General features: G+C 43.2%; 1 protein-coding gene across 15 annotated transcripts in view; it reads left to right on the forward strand.

Annotated features, from left to right (window-relative positions):
* The first annotated feature begins 316 nt into the window (after positions 1-316).
* The window catches only part of KIAA0232, a 49,709-nt gene continuing 35,952 nt past the window's right edge, over positions 317-14,073 (forward strand). For 4 of the 15 annotated variants that reach the window (XM_083448536.1, XM_083448538.1, XM_083448548.1 and 1 more), the window contains exons 1-3: positions 363-475; positions 3,359-3,486; positions 3,850-3,960. The gene's annotated coding sequence lies outside the window, so the exon portion shown is untranslated. Of the gene's footprint in view, positions 476-1,024; positions 2,240-3,358; positions 3,487-3,820; positions 3,961-14,073 lie in introns of those variants that run through there. The other 11 variants (XM_083448542.1, XM_083448537.1, XM_083448545.1 and 8 more) reach the window with 6 other exon arrangements.

Raw genomic sequence — 14,073 nt, forward strand, 5'->3', positions numbered from 1 at the left:
AAGTGGGAGTGCAAGGAGACAATCTAGGAGAGTATAATATACAGTACAGGACTATAACATGTATTTATTTCTTAGGTGACACAGACGCATGCTTCATGGTGAATGTTTTAACTCTTAAAGCCAAATATTTTATAACAGCGTGTCGCTGTGACCCCCCCCCCCCGGGAATGTTATTCTCTGGTAAAAGAGGCAGGCTAATCTCCTCCCTGGAAGCCGGGCTAAGCCAGCCTCGCCTGAGCCGGGTCGCCCGCGACCTCCTCCCCCTCCCCCCCCGAAATGCGCCGGCGGAAGGATCGTGACGTCGCGTCAGCTGACCGCCTCCCGCTTGCGCAGTGGGAGGAGAGGGCGCTCCGCCCCAGCCCTCCCTGTCCCTCCCCTCGGCGGGGCCGGCGCCGGTTTACGTAACGCCTCTCCGGGCAAATTCCGGCTCGGTCCCGCCGCCTGACTCGGCACGGGGCGCCAGAGGCCCTGGCAGGTAAGCGCGACCTTGGGCGAGGGGCGCCTCGGCGGGGGCGCGCTCCCCGCCTCCCCCGCGCGCTCCCCGGGGCCCGGGCCGAGGCCTGCGGCGCGGCGCGGGGGGGACCGGCCTGGCCGGGCCTCTCGACTTGATCCGGAGGCCTCTGCTGGGCAGGGCTCTGGGGCCGCGCCGGCTCCCGCAGGCGGTCTGGCGCGGGCGCCGCTCCAAGGGCAGGCGGGAGGGCCGGGGCGTCGGGAGGGCGGACGGCCGGGCAGCTGGGCCTGCCCTCTCTGCGCCCGGGCTCCGGGGCTGAGAGGCCGGAGTGGGCTGGGGGGGGGGCGCTGGGCGGGCGGGCGGCGACTCTTCCATGTTGGTCGCCTGCTCCGCCGGAGCGGAGGGCTTCCTGCGCGCTTCCCACGACGCCCCTGTGGAGTTTGTTCAGGCGCTCCTCCTCCTCCCCCCTCCCGGTTTAGCACTGCGGTGTCGAACTGGGCGACGGGGGCGGAGGCTCCAGAGGCCCGGTTTGACTGCTCCCCCCCCCCCGCCCGCTTGCGCTGATCTTGCAGACCTCGCTTGGGGTTGCTGGAAAAAGTACTTTCAAGTTACTTCGTCGCTGCTCCGATGTACCTGCCGCTACGTTTGCTGCGCTTATATTATTGTGCTCTCGTGCCAAGTAAACTGGAGAGGAGGACAGGCGTATAAACAGGGTAGCCTTACCCCGGGGCTGGGAGGGCGGTGGCGGCTGGGGGGTCTCGCCTCTTTGGGTTCACCTTCTAACTAGACTCCCGCTTCGGGCCAAGCAAGGTCCTCACGGGCTTGAATGTAAACGTTCCAAAGCTTTTATGAAGCTTAATGTTCTTGCCAACTTTCCCACCTTTCCGTTACTGAGTTGACTGAAAGGCCGCCAGAGCCATTTTGGTTTCAAACTCTAATGTATGGCTTGGGTTACCGGTATATTGGTTTTCAAAACGAGATTGGAGCCGATAGCGTTTTTTACCGATAGTTTAAGTCAAGCGTGTGTTTAGTCTGGCCTTTTAAACAAATCCACAACTGTATTAGTAGTTCCCCTGCCCTTGCAAACCTATCTGTAGGCTGCCACCCTAGGCATAGTTACTGGGGAGTAACGATGAGCAAGGCTCAGTTCTGAGTGAACATGCATCGTCAGTGGCTTGAAAAAGTTAAAGATGCAAATGCTAAATTGCAGTCATACACCCACATTCTTGGTTGGCATACTTAAACATAAAAGTATGGGTGAAATGAGCAGCATATGACTTGAGTTGATGAAAATGTATGCTGTAAAAAGTGCTGCTGCTTTTTGTGGTAGAGCTACTTCATATGAGGAAGTTGAGAGGGCAGCATGGCTGCTCTGCAGAAGAGGGTGAAGAGGCTTATGGGAATATTTTTGAAATAATTCTTTAAGGAGAACGTAATTGATTCTGAGACTATATGGGATTGAAAAGAAAAGTCAAAAATACTTGGTATTTCATTTCTGCTCTGAGATTTCAAAGGAGGAGTTTTTCTTGGTATCCCTGTAGGGAGGGGGTGCTGGTTGCTGGGGCGGCCTTGGAATAAGCAGGCAAGTGGGTGAGGGGACCCAGCCTGCCAGTCCTTGCTGCTAGGAATGGATGAGCAAGTGGGAGGCTGGGCAGGCAGGCAGGTGCTGTGCTGGCCTTTCTTGTGCTTGCTGTGTGCAAGGCCTGCCTGGGAGCTGCTGAGTGCCCAGCACTGAAGGGGAGCATTGTCACCATGCAGGCCCAGCGGTGCCCACTGCTGCCTCCCAACGTGAGTAAGATGGTGGCCTCATGTTCACCTTCAGCCGGTCTGCTGCTGGCCGCTAAGGCCGGAGGCATCTTCCTCCCAGGAGGCATCTCTCTTTGGGATAGGGTGTGGCAGCATCAGCAACTGCCCAGAGAAGGGAGAGGAGAGGGAGCTGAGGGGACACTCCTCCACAAGGGAGGGTCTTCAAAAAGGGGCAAAGGGTTCCCAGCTCTGCAAGCAAGGGTTGACATAACTGGATTTCTGAGGCTTAAAGTGCGTTTCCCCACAGGGAAGCCACAGAAAGTGTGTCAAGGGAGCTATGGACTCAAAAAGGTTGAAAACCTCTGGATTAGGGTATTGTAGTAGCTGAAGGTGACCATTCCTATCCCAAACTGAACCAGAACTTGCTTAGCCCTAAATGCTAGTGTAAAATAATAGGCTTACCTCTGATAGATTAACTTGTTCGAGGATTCAGTCTTGGAATCCATATATTCCAGGATTCAAGCTCTGATACTGAAGCAGCATAGTTTTAGTCTCCTTTTAAATGAATTTACTGTTTTTTGTTGGGTCCCCCCCATAAATCACATGGAAATGATTGATTAGAAGGTGATTAATAGATCTATGATGAGTATGCACAAGGGACTTAGCCTTAAGAGGCCAAGTAGTCAACTGCATTATGTCCCAATATACCAAATTAAGTTGAGGAGCAACATTTCTGGATGGATGGCATAGGTTTCAGGCACTCTGGAGCACTGATGTTTGTCTCTCTTTTAGGAATAAAGCACTTTTTTCCTGAGCATATGCAGAATATCCTACCACATCAGAGTAATAAATCTCTGAACAGGAAGTAATGCATATTTTGTTCTGTATCTTACTATTTGAGACAAGTGAAAATAAACCAGTGGTTGTAAAAGGAATATAGGATCTAAAAAAACTTAACAAAAAGTTATAAATTTATATTTTTATATTTCACTAAATTCCAAGAATTAGAAAATTTCCCTTTCCCTACAGAAGTTCCTAACTCAGTGTAGAACAGTACAGCAGTGCAGGCACACCTTGGAGATATTGTGGTTTCAGTTGCAGACCACCACAATAAAACAAATATATATCACAATAAAGTGCATTTTTCCTTTTCTGCTCCAGCCCTAGCCAGTGCCACTCCTGTGGCCGCAAGAGGGGTGGTGGCAGCAGAGAGAGGACTTCCTTTCCTGGAAGCAGACAGGCTGCCTGCAGCTGCACCCACGTCCTCCTAAGGAGCTCAGTAAAATGAAGTATGCCTGTATTTGCAAGCTGAATGCTGATAATTTCTACTACTGCCACTGGGGTTTAAATGAGCCCATTTAAAAAAGCACATTTGATTTTTTTTCTTGCGCTACTGGTATGCATTTGTGAAAGACAGAAATGGGACTTAACATGAAGTTATATAACGTTTTCTAAATGATTGTTGTCCATATAGTAAGAAGGATTTAGGATTGTATTTCAGCCTTACTGTGTTACACTGTAAAACTTGTAAATAGATGCATTTTTAATCCTCTGTCTCCCACTTTCTTTATATCCATGTTTGAAAATAGTGCTTCTCATATTTTAAATGTCTACTTCATGTAGGGAAGTTAATATTTGATCAATATTGACAGGATTGATGTTGCTCCCTTACCCGCTTCCTGCTGCTTCCTTATGATTGTGGTCAACTGCCATGTGATTGGTTGCTGCTTTGTCTCTTCACTCTGATGGAACTGGCAAGTTAGGTGGGTAGCTGTGTCAATTTCACAGAACTTTATAGCATGTTTCCTTCAGAAAGCCCAGGTATATGAGCTGTTGCTTACATATATGAAACACCCCTTTGAAGGAGGGAAGAAAGAGAATGCCACAACTGAAATAAAACACATCATTCCCAAGCCCTCAGCTATGTCAGTGTCACTGAACATCAGAGATGAAGGAAGAAAAGGTAATGGAGCAGATAAGCAAGCAATGAAGAAGAGTCCTTCATACTTCTAGGCTTACAGTGAAGCCAGCACCAATCATGTTGTGATGGAATTGCATTCAGCTCTCATTGCAGTGGATTGTGGTCCAGTATCCAGAATAGATTACTGTAGTATCCAACTTAAGTCATATTCAGAGTACACCCACTGAAATAAATAGTCCTAAATTAGTCAAATACCACACATAGTGTAGAAGTGTTTTCTCTTGTGCTAGCTGGAAGGGGCATTGTGATAGAGTATTTCAAAGCTGGAAAAGTGAAGAGTGAAAATGTGTATTAAGTGAAGTGGTATTAAGTTCTTTAAAATATGAATGTGATTTCCCCCTTAATCAGACTTTGATCCAGAGCCTGTTTCAAAAAATAATAAACCTGTAATTTTTTAAAAAGAAGATCTCTGAGCAGATAGAATGTTCCACAAAGTCATATGCCTGCATATATCTGATATCCAGGCGGAAGTTTTGCTCAGGAATACTTGGCATAAGCAGACTTCTAATTCCACCCACCTCCTATGATGAAATAACTAGCACATAGTTTTTAAAGTTCATTTGCTTCTTACTGATTACGAACTATGACTGCCAGCCTTACTCAGAAGATGAAGGGCTTTTTAGTATTAATATTTTATTGAAAAGTTTTCAGTTATAAAGAAATAAAGTGTACAAAGAAAAAGGGATGAAAAGAAAAAAAGGGACAAAAATGTGTAAAGAAAAAAAACCCCAATATATGAATATATATGAAAAATACTCCTACATTCTTTTTTAAAATTTGATAGGTAAATATCAATAGCCAACTACATTTTGTAAAAATCATTCAAGCAAAGTCTTTGTATGTAAGCACTTGTCAAGGTGTTCTGTGTGCCAGAAGTTTAGAAGACGTTTAGTCATGCTGGCCACATAACCCAGAAAAGCTGTGTACAAACCCCAGCTCCCTCGGCCTGAAAGCAGAGATGTGCATTACATGCCATTAGGGCTGTGCGGTATCTGGTTTTCAATATCACGATATATCGCCAACTAAACATCACAATATCTCGATATATCATGATATATATCTGCGGCAGCGGAGGGCCTTGCCGGGCGGAGGAGGGCCTCACCATGCCTATTCATGGCGGTGGAGGGCCTCACCACACCTCCCTGTGGAAGCGGAGGACTTTGCAGGCATCCCCGGGGTGGAGGAGGGCCTCACTGGGCATTCCCACAGTAGTTGAGGGCCACCATCGCGCCTTTCTGAGATGGCAGAGGGTGCATTACACTTCCCTGGGGTGGCGGAAAGCTTTGCTGCACCTGCCCATGGCAGCTGAGGGCTTTACAGTGTAAGGAGGTGTGAGAGTTCATAAAAATATTAATAAACTTCCATATAATATTTTAAATATTTTTTCAGCCAATTTAAGAATGGTTCAACTGATTTACAAGGCAAGTTGCATCTACTTCTCCACTCGGAGGCCTAAGCGGAATCTATGCATGCATAAGCCCCACTGAGTTCATCTAAACTTCTACTTTCCTGGTAGTAAGCCTCATTGAATCCAGTAGAGCTTGCTTGTGAGTAGACATGCATTTGCTTGCACTGCTTACCAGCAAACACCCTCCATACCATTCTCACACAGTACCCAACTTCTCATTGCAGCAGAAGGCAACAGTTAAATCATCTCCCCTCCATTTCCCCCAACACAGAAGCCCCCTCCCCCCAAAAAACTCCATCCCACCAATCTCTCCTTTTTTATTAAAGGGAGGGAGGGCAGGCAAGCAAAGACTTTGTCTCCTATAAACAAACAAACAACTTTCCTTTTGTGTCCACCACTGCGTGCAGAGCCATGCTATAGAAAATGTAATTGTAGTAATCTGGTCCATGTGCTTCCGAAAGATTTAATGAAAATGACCTAAATAAGGGAACTTTTTGCTCTTCCTACTGATTAGTGATAGTTCTCTGACTCTTGTTAGAGATGCAATTTTCTCCATAGCATAAGTATTTTAATGGTCTCCCCTGGTATTAACAGTAAATATCTTAATATTAAGTGCAAAAATTCAAGTGTTTGACTGGGTAACAGTTATTTTAACGATTTTAGCTTTTTTACATTCCAGTTTTAGGTAACTTTTCAACCATAGTTTTCACTAGTATCTTTCTTTCTTTAACTTATACATAGTTGCAATGAAAAAACCCGAACCTTTTGAAAAGTGGCTTTCCTCCAATCCTTTGGGTTGTCTGTCCTCCTCCACCCCATTTACTCCTCTGCAAGTTTACCAGGGAGATTAGATCTTGAGGATCTTACTAGATGCACTTACTAAATAGGCTGTAGTGGAAGCAGGGGTGGATGAAGGACCTGATAGTTGTCTTGTAAGTTCTGGTGTCCCAGGTGACACATATGCTGCTACATTTGTGGTTGTGCAACTGGCTTGACATGCATTGCTTCACCTGTTTTCTCCAGAAACTGCAGTGACATTGGCCTCTTAAAGGCAACATTAGATTCTTTCATAGCTGATGTGGCTTCAGTCATGAACTTGCAATGCGCCCCAATTCTAGAAGTAGAAGCAACTTGACTACATAGCAACCTGAAGGTCCTAATGTTGCCACTCTGATTCCCTATTTTATCTAGCTCATATATGTGTTCTGCCATCCTCCTCCCAATATGCGTTTGGCCTTAACTATGTCCCTTGGAGGCTACACACAATGTCTTTTCCTTGTATTCCTAAGTCAAGCAGCCCTCTGTGCGTTAGTCACAGGTAGCTCCTACTCAGCTGGTTGCTCAATGACAGCATGGTTCTCAGTTTGCTCTTTTTCTCGTGTGTGCGCTTTGTGGCTCATCTGAGCAGCTAATTCCACCACAGAAAATAGTAATTGGTTAGTGATGTATTTTAACTTGTAGTTAAGCTTTTATATTGATCTCTCTGACACTCAGCAATTAGCACAATGAATATAACTTGAGAATATGGCCTTGTGTGAGATCTCTAAAATGGGTTTGCACCAAATCTAGAACGCTTCCTCACTGAAAACCAGAGAAGGTTGATTTCTGTACTGGCAAGCAGTGTTAGAAATCCCTCCAGTCGACAACGGCATTTTGTGACTGACGCATGTCCAATTGTCACCCTATGGAGATCTCTCGATCCCTGGTTGGCGACTGACATCTCCATCTGGCTGGCCTGTAGGAGAGCTTATTTATTGCATGTATGTCCCATATTTTCTTCAAGGAATACATGGTTCACCCCCCTCCTCAGTTAATACCTACAACGACCCTGTGAGGTAGGTTAAGAGACTGTGACTGGCCCAGGGTCACCCAGTGAGCTTCATAACTGAGTGGAGATTTGAACCCTGATTTCCCAGGTCCTAGTTCAACAATCTAACCACTACATCCCAAATGCTTCCTAGAGTACTTCTGTTGTGGGGCAGCTCTATAAATTAAGTAGGTAAATAAATAAATATGGGGAAATCAAAATGTCACTTAGAGAAGGATCTGAAATTGTTTTCTCCTTCAAGTTTCTGTTCAATGCTTGGTAGTGGAAAAAAATCGGGATGTTCCTTTTGGGTGTTAACCAAGGGAGCAGGCACAGTTTGCATTGAAACCACTACTAACAACTACTAAACTAAGGCGGAAGCTTCTTTCTCCTGTGAAAATGCTGATTGTAGTTCTCATTCACACACTCTGAAAAATCTTTAAGAGCTATGTGGAGCATAATCAGTTTGTGTCTGGAACCTTTATAGAACTTTATACACACAGGTCCCGCTTATCAAACGCAGTGCGTTCCCTGGAAATCGTTTGTTAGGTGAGCGTTTGCAGAGTGATTCTACAATTTGCTATGGGGACATTTCTGATCCATTATTTCTCCAATCTTCCCCCTCTTCCATGGTTTCTTCCTGAAATGGCTGTAGAAAACCAGCAGAACTGATTAGTCCGATCTCTCTTGCTCTCTGATTTGTCTGGTCTTATCTTCCTTACTCCCTCCCTGCATGGTTTCCGCCTGAAAATGGCTGCCTCTGACCAGCGTTCAAAATTCACCAGGCACATTTTGCACCTGGCTATCAGCCACTTGTGATCAAGTGAAGATGGCACCTGAAGCAGTGTTAGAAACTCAGATATATAAGCTGGATGCCAAATGGGTCCTTAATCCAAGGCTGCAGTCACCAAGCCGGAATATCTGGTTGTCATTTTTGGCCAAGATGGCCTTAAAATCTTACTTTTCAAATGATGGACTAACTGTGATTTCTTCTTTAAGTTCTCAAAGCTCTTAACCTAGCTCAAGGTTGTCATCTGAACTAGCCAGATGTTTTACTGATAATCACAGTCAGTCAATCGTTTGAAAAATAAGACCTTAGAGCCATCTTGTCCCAAAATGGCAACTAGACATTTCATTTTGGCAACTGTAACCCTGGTTTAAGGAGCCATTTGGCACTTAGCTTATATATCTGAGTTTCTAACACAGATCTGGAGGTGCACCAAATGGCTCCTTAAACCAGGGTTACACTTCCCAGAACAGAATGCCTAGTTGCCATTTTTCTGCCAGTCAGTCGGACTTTTTGGTTCCTGGTATCTGGAACACAAACACAAAGAAGGAAGGAAGTGGCCAAACTCTTAATTGTTTGTGTATCTGAATCTGTGGTGTGTATAGTGAGCTTTGGGCATAATTCTTTATGTTTTGGTAAATGATTTTTCACATAAGAAGTGAGTGGATAGTTGGGACCTGTGCATAGGTGCCTGCAACCAGTTGTTGAACAGGAAACTCTGATACAATGCCTTTCTACTTATGGACAAAGCTGCCAGCTTTGAGTGCATGGTTTTCAGGACCACATTTAGCTAGAATTGCAATGTTGCCTAGTGCAAGAGCTTATTTTTCCAATATTGTGTAAAGAAATGTGTATCAATACATTAGGTTAGGCTATTGAGTACCCTGTGATACGGAGCGTGGATAAAATTAGATGAAATTACTCCTTTTCTCATTCTAAGAGTGCAGTCTAGGTAAGTTAGCCCTGTTTTTGCTGGAGTGAAATTTATTCATAAATATGTGGTTTGGGCTGTAGAACTTTAATCCTACTTGTACAAATAATTGTTATTTGCACTACTTGCTTAGTTTATGAGAATGTAACTTAGAAGCAATTATTATTAAATTTATTTTAGAATGTTTTAAGTAAATACGCTTTGCACTGGGCTGAAACCTACTTGGCAAGATTGTTGTAAATATGCATTTACATAGGAGCCAGTTCCAGGGGACCGTGGGTGCTTGGGCACCCACAGTGTCAGTGGAAAGAGCCAGCAGGCAGCATTCAGCTCCTCCCTCCACAGCCAGAGAGTGAGGCACCCCCTTTCTGCAGGGGTGAGGCTCAGATGCAGTGTTTCTCTGCCTCTGTGTACGAGCCCCTCCCCATGTAAAAGGATGACTTGCTAGCTGCAGATGGTAGGAGGAGGAAGAGAAATCACTGCCGGCTGCCACAGTGCAGATGTGCCATGACATATGCACACGCCTGCACATAGTACATTTGATATCATGCACTACGTGCAGGTGTGTGCATGTGACATCACATGTCCATGTTGTGGTGGTGGGAACCCACAACCCTGAGGGCAAGATGGCACCCCTGTGTATTTACTGTAGTCCATTATGAGTCCTTGAGATAGGGTAGAAATAATTGGGAAATATTAGTTATATCACCAATGTAAGTAAGCAAACAGTATATTTGTTAGAGAACAAATGTTGGTACAGATGCTACTAACTAGGTTTTGGTATTCTCAAGATCAGCGGTGAGGAGCCTCTGGACTGTGGGCCTAATTAGGTCCTCCCATTTCGTCCAGGAGGCTGTTTTGACCATGCCGTGTCCACCTGGCCTACACCTGATGTCACAGATGACCTGACTTTAAATGACCTGAGGCTTCTTCTAGTAGAGCCCAAAATATATGTTTATTTCTTGCCCCCTACTCACCTGAAGAAATCTTTAGAAGCCATTTATCAAACATTTTAGACCAAGATCTTCTAGGCTGGCACTGCCTCAAAATATTTTAACACCCATTAATTACCAGGAAGATAGGAAATGTGTTCTTTATGCTAGTTTTCAAGGCCTTCTTGAACATAAGAGGCTATGCTTTTCACTTCAGCAGCCCACATCTGTCCTGCAGACTTCTTCCCCTGCTTTTCCTTCTCCCTTTTCCTGCCAGAAAAGGGACATTCAACTTCAACACACTGAACCTGGACAGGTTTTATGTCTCCTTTCTCTTGCCAGCTACTGCAAAAATGAATCTTTGACTTTCAGCCATTAACCCAAAGTCTCTCACCTGCTTTTTCCCATTTTTTGCCTAAAAACTTTTCCAAAGCTCCAATGCCTAAACCTTCCTTATTCCTCCGGCAGCCGCCTCTTCTCTCCCTACTGCTAAACTCTCCTGGTACCAGCTTCATTCCCTCAGCCAATTTCCCCTCTTTCTAGTGTACCCTTTGTATTTTCAGGCATGCTTTAGGAACAAGACTTCTAAACTAAGCCCATTGTTAGTGTGCTGCCCATTGATTTTGTTCAATATATTTAGTAAATATGCTAATTTCCCTTAGAGACAGCATGTTAATTCCCTTTTTGATGGATTAAAATGACTTTTGTGTTATTTATGTGTTAACTCTTGGGTCTGGAACGCATCCAGGTCTCAACATAAAAAGAACAAGGGGGTGTCCAGATTGCATGTGAGATGTTTTTATTGCTTTGATATATTTTTTATGATATAGAGGCATACCACTATTTTTATAAATAAATGAACCTGTTCACTTCATCGCAGGGAGCTACGCATCACAGAGAGCTATTCAAACTCCAGCAATCCTCTGCCTGGGCAAACATGGATCACTTTCTGTTATTGTGACATCAGGAGATCATTGTGTGGGAGATAATGATCTGGCCCACTCACCAAGTCTAATTCCCCACCCTTGTGCCAGATAGATGTAAAATAAAATACTAAAAGCTGCTTAATAATAATAATAATAATAATAATAATAATAATATAGTAATAATAATTTTTTAGTTATACCCCGCCCTCCCCAGCCAAGGCCGGGCTCAGAGCGACTTACAAGCAATAATAAAACAAGATGAATGATTGCAACTTAAAAACAAAAGTAAAATACAACATTAAAATAATGGAACATTTATACAGTTTACCACTAGCCCTGACTTTCTCTGCTTATGTCTTCTTTCTATAAGGAAACCCTTTACTAAAAGAATATATATATATATATATATATACCACAAAATTTATACAGATTTTGTGGACATAGAAAGGAAAAGTTATTTTCTTACTCTTGTGAAGCCATGTAAGTAAGATGGCATTACTTATTATCTTCCTCCATTAGATCTACTGCCATATAACTTTCACAGGCTTGTAGGAGATGGAGTCAAAGGCAAATCTGTGGGGATCACAAGAAAAGTGGATTCCTCTGTGAAACGCTGCACAATTCAGCCCCAGTCCCCTCAGGCTAGCAGTCACCATGCACCCTGCAGCTGTCCTTTTTCCTTTGCTGTTGAGAGATGGAAACGGGGAAAGGACAGCTGTAGAGCACATGGCTGAGCACTTAGGCAGCTGTTGGCCTCTGAAGGACATGGAGATCATGCCTTTTAGCCTTAACCTAAATGGACCAATTGACTAGCAGGTGCCTTAGTACCAGACCATGTACTTTGCAGCTGTCCTTTCCCCACACTCCTGTTGAGAGATGATAGGGAAAACGGCTAGTGTAGCCCGGCACTTGAGCAACTACTAGGCTTCGTGTCTCTCTCTAGGCTAGAATCACTTGGGCAGGGGGGCCAGGGACAGTGGCCGGATATCCAAGCATCCTGCCATGACCCTTAGCTTGTAGGCACAGCAGGGCATCCCAAGCTGTTGCTAGCATCTGTATTCTCCCTTTCTGTTCTTTTTCTAGAGGATCAGAGGAAGAAATTGTGGTTGGGAGCTGTACACAAGACTGTATGTTCTTTTCAGAGAACAGTAGTTTAAAGCCTAGAAGAAAGAAGGAGAGAGTTCCTGTGTGTACTCTGCACACTGGAGCCCTTTTAAGAAGACCTCTGCATTCTAGAGTTGGGGCTCAGGGATTTTTCTTTGCCACTGCAGGAAAAGTTTGTGGATTCATGGGGCATCTGGGGGCAAATATGTGCCATAGAACCTCAAATAAACTTTTAGTCTATTCTGTGGGTGAGTGGGAAAATTGAAATAACTAAATATAGTTTATTTTTAAGCAATGGTGTGACTTTTCTAAAAAAAAATTGAATTAGACAATTTTCTATATAATATTTGACTTAACTGTTTCAATGTCTGTCTGACTGGATTACTTGATGTATATAAAATTCTTTACTCCCTCCAAACTTTTGTTATTCGACCTTCATTCCAGCTAAAGATTTCATTGCTAGTACATGAGCCGACATTTTCCTGTTTTGTTGTCCAAAGCCAAAAACCTTTGTCTCAAGAAAGCCAAAGGTGAGACTTCTTCACCAATCTCAAGCACCTTTAATTGCCCTTGTGGTATTTTTAATGCCTTCCATTCTTTCTCCTTAACAAATTTCTTGAATTTTTTATATAATGTTGCCTCTCTTTTTATTTGTTTTCTGGCTTCTAAAGTCTGAAGCAGATATAACCCTGCATGGAAACATTTAAAGGTTTCTCATATTGTGCTCCTGAAATGATATTAATTTGAAAAAACAGCACAATCTCCTGATTAAATCTATCCACTGTATTTGTGTCTCCTAGAAGTGACTGTTTTTATATCCATATCGTATCAACTTGTTCTGTTACTGTATAATGGAGCAAGAGCTGATCATAGAATCACAGAATCATAGAATTGTAGAGCTGTAAAAGGTGAAAGATTTGTACAATCTGAGGAGAAGCCTTCATCTGTGATGATGAAAAATGAAAATTTTTGAAGGAAATAAAAATAGATATAAAATTAAGAAATATAATAAAGTACCTAGGAATAAATATAACAAGAAATTTAGAACAAGAGAATTTTAACAAATTAAATAGGGAAATTAAAGAAAAGCTTGAGGAATATAAGAAAATTAAGCTTTCGTGGTTTGGAAGCATAGTGATAAAAAAAAAACTAGACAAAATTTTCCTTTTAATTATTTGGAATGTTGCCAGTTTAGATATCAGAGACAGAGACAAAGTGTTGGCAAAGTATGATTAATTAATTTTGTAATGGGGATAAGGAGACAGCAGGGCAGATAAATAGTCAAAGCTGGGGAGAAACACACTTTGAAAATGTTGTCTATAAGGATAAAAGAAAATTATTATAAATTAATTTGGAGATGTTATTTAACACCAGTCAGATTAAATCAAATAAACAAGGAATATTCAGTGTTATGTTAGAGGGGATGCCAGGACTTATGTTCACATGTGGTGGGGGTGCAAATATGTACAATTTTTTGGCAAAGGGTGTTTAAGGACATAACAGAAAACACTGGGTTAAAGCTGACCGAAAGTCCCAAGGTAGCATTATTATCAGTTTACGATGGGGTGGAAGGTACAAATTTATTGACAGCTGCACAAGTTATTATTGCTAGGACGTGGAAGGGGCAAGGTGATGCTAAAATGGAAGAATAGTATAAAGAGGTGTGGGATATAGGTATTAATGATAAATTAACATGCACTATTAAGGTAAGGTGGGGAATATGCAGGAGAAATGATTTTGAGGAGCTATGGAAGGTATTTGTAGAATTTGTACTGTTAAAATGCAATGGGGTCAAACCATTGCAAGAGGTGTTGAAATTTTGGGAGGTTGGGTAGTTACAATGGATGGTCTCGGGGGTGGGGTGCACATTTTTATTGTTATTTATTTATTATTATTACCTTGTCAAAATAAAAAATAAAATTATATATAAAAAAGAATTGTAGAGTTGGAAGGGACCCCGCAGATTACGGCATCTATTCAGCCCCCTGCAGCGCAGGAAT

The sequence above is a fragment of the Podarcis tiliguerta genome (genome assembly GCF_965153285.1).
Source record: "Podarcis tiliguerta genome assembly, chromosome: 7".
NCBI lineage: Eukaryota > Metazoa > Chordata > Lepidosauria > Squamata > Lacertidae > Podarcis > Podarcis tiliguerta.